This window comes from Lactuca sativa, chromosome 7 (genome assembly GCF_002870075.4).
Source record: "Lactuca sativa cultivar Salinas chromosome 7, Lsat_Salinas_v11, whole genome shotgun sequence".
In the NCBI taxonomy this organism is placed as follows: Eukaryota; Viridiplantae; Streptophyta; class Magnoliopsida; order Asterales; family Asteraceae; genus Lactuca; species Lactuca sativa.
The window spans coordinates 30274291-30277547 of NC_056629.2; positions in this window are offsets into that span (position 1 = coordinate 30274291).

Below are 3257 nucleotides of genomic sequence, written 5' to 3' on the forward strand. Positions count from 1 at the left end.
CCCAGACCTCTTCCTTGTCCAAATTGATCTTGATTGAAGTTACCACGCTTGGTTCTCTCTTCCCATTCCTCTTTTAACAATAAAAGCTTGTTTTGATTTTGATCATTATTATCTTATCAAGAACCTTGATTCTCTCTTCATATGCCTTCAACCTTCCCACAGCTTCCTCAAGTGACATGTCCTCTATCTCGAAGTATTGATCAATAGATGCAACAATCTGCAAAAAATTCTTAGGAACCGAATTTAGTAGTTTTCTTACCACTATCTCATCCTCCAAGCTAGACCCAAGACTCTTTAATTTGGATGCAATCTCATTAAGTTTCCCCGAAAACTCATCAATCGTATCACCCCCTTTCATCTTCAACATCTGTAGTTTGGTTCTAAGTGTTTGAAATCTCGCATTTTGAACTCTTTCGGCTCTCAAATACCGCACACGAAGCGCCTCCCACACATCTTTTTCATCCTTATGCTTAGCCACTTGAAGCAATATATCTTCAGGTAGAGTTTGAAACACAAATGCTCTTTCCATTAGATTTTTCTTTGCCTCCACCGCTCAACCCGTTTCCGGATAAACCGCTTCCCATAAACCATATGCTTGTAGGATCGAATCCACCATAATCGACCAACTTGTATAGTTTGTATCTGTTAACTTTGGGCATTGCAATGGGATACTTTGACTGCTCATGGGTACAACCTGACTTGCACCACCAGGATTTGTTGTTGGCATCGTCCCTAACTCGATCCTTTCTTCTTGTAAAGTACCAACCACACAGATCACACAGATCTGAATTATTTAAGATCTTCTTCCTTTCTTCAAACCACCCACACACACTTGCAGTTGCACCAAAAACTTGTCTTCTGATCTTCTTTCTCACTTTTACTAGCTTCTTCACTTATACTCCCTCCGTCCCAAATTGATAGTCCACTTTTGACTTTTGAAGTCTTTTGTCTTCAACTTTGACCTTAAATATTTTTATTTGTGTTATATATTACTTGATAAAACTTATAACAATGAAAAAACATATAAAATACAATCCATTAATATATTTTGCATCAAGTATTATCTATCAAAAATAAAACTATTAAAGGTCAAAGTTGAAGAAAAAAGACTGCAAAAGTCAAAAGTGGACTACCAATTTGGGACGGAGGTAGTATTAGCCTTACTACACAGTTCCTGTCTTCTTTGTTCACCCAGAACTTAAATTCAGCACACAGCACTTACTCAACACACATATTAATCATCAAAACAAAAACTCAATGTAGCACCCGGTTCCTGGTACGTAAATATTATTTGAGTATTTCCTTTCTTTTAGCCTTGGACTCGGCGAGTCATAGGTCCGACTCGCCGAGTGGATGCGGGACCCGGGATACGTTTAAGTTGGTGACTCGGCGAGTCCATATCCTGGACTCGGCGAGTCACAGCTGTTGGATGAAACCCTAAGTTTCAGGGGTTTGCACCCTATTTAAAGGACTTATCAGCCCCAAGCCGGCCGCCATTGACCCTTAAAGCCCTGTATCTCTCGTTCTAAGCTATTCTTTGAGAGTTTGAGGTTAGTGGGTGTGTTTTTGAAGGCTTTGAAAGAGGAAGGAAGTAGATCCAGAAGAAGGGAAGCCATCCAAGCATTGTTTGTGTTCTTCCAGCAGTTCCTTTGAGGTATAACCCGTTTTCCCCTTGATTCTATGCTTAAAACTTCATTTGGGTCCTTCGTGATCTAATCCCCAAGCTTGTATGTGCATTGTATGTTGTAATAAGGCGTTTGGCCTTTGGATCTAGGCAAGATTGAGCTCCAGGAGCTCAGATCTGTTAGCTTTTTGGCTCCATGTTGCTTGTTAGCCCTAGATCTACCCTTTTGAGACATTTTGAGCCCTAAAATCCATATTGGTGAATATCCACACGTAAAGTTGGAAACTTTACGTGTGATTCGTGCCCTAGAAGTCCAGATCTATGAATGGCATGGACTGGAATCGAGCAAATCGGTATATTTTAGGAGTGCATGGCAACGACTCGGCGAGTCGTTCATGTGACTCGGCGAGTCTGCTCGCGAGTCTTCGAGTTTGTCCCCTTTTCGTAGTGTCGAGTGAGCAGTGAGTCACAGGGTGTGACTCAGTGAGTCGGAAGCTTAACCCATCTATGGAGGTACTCGGCGAGTCAATGCCCTGACTCGGCGAGTTCAAGGCAATCTCCTTAGATCAAGAACAGACTCGACGAGTTGTTCATACAACTCGGCGAGTCTTAGCATGAGTGTTCTTCGGATGAAGATGAACTCGACGAGTTGTTCATACAACTCGGCGAGTAGGATGAAGGACTTGAATATTGGTCATGAAGGCGAACCCGTCGAGTCGTCGCCTAACTCGACGGGTAGGATCGGGATTCAGGGCAGTCGTTTGCGTAGGGACTCGGCGAGTTGGAAAGCCAACTCGGCGAGTCGAGGTCAACTGAAAGTTGACTCTGACTTTGACTTAGGGCAAGGTCAGGGGTAAAATGGTCATTTTACCCAAAGGTCAGTGAGCAGTGTTTGATTGAGTATATTGTGGGAATTGCAGCAGGAGGGTTTCCGGAGCAGCAGCAGCAGTAGTAGGTGATCAGTTCCCACACAGACCAGCAGCTATTTCGAGGTGAGTTTCCTTCCCAGTAGGAACAGGTCTAAGGCACCAAGGCCGACCCGTGTAGACGAGATGCTAGTACTAGAGTGTGGGCCGAGCCCGTATCTCTGTTGTAGTTAAGTACGATATATGTGTTAATATGATAGAATTGCTTATACTTGCTGTCTGCGTGATACTTGTATGTTATGGGTTAATGGTTGAGTGTGGGCAGGGCCCGTATCTCTCCGAGGTTGGAATGTGGGCTAGGCCCGTATCTCCCAGATAGCGAAGTGTGGGCAGGGCCCGTATCTTCACAAGTGTGGGCGAGGCCCGTATCTCCCGGCTAGCGAAGTGTGGGTAGGGCCCGTATCTTCCCGAGTGTGGGCAAGGCCCGTAACTCCTAGCTGAATAATGGTTGTTATATGTTGCATGGTATGTGGTATTATGGGGGAACTCACTAAGCTTTGTGCTTACAGTTTTCAGTTTTGGTTTCAGGTACCTCCTCAGCTAGGGGAAAGGAGCCGGCGCGGTAGCGGCACGTCACGCACACACTCTCCGGTTTCCGCATTTACGAGCTTCACTGGGATTTGTACTCTGATATTTTAATTGAATGTATGAATTGGCTTTTAGACATGGTTCATTGGTGTGATATTTTGATCAGACAATGTTTTAGC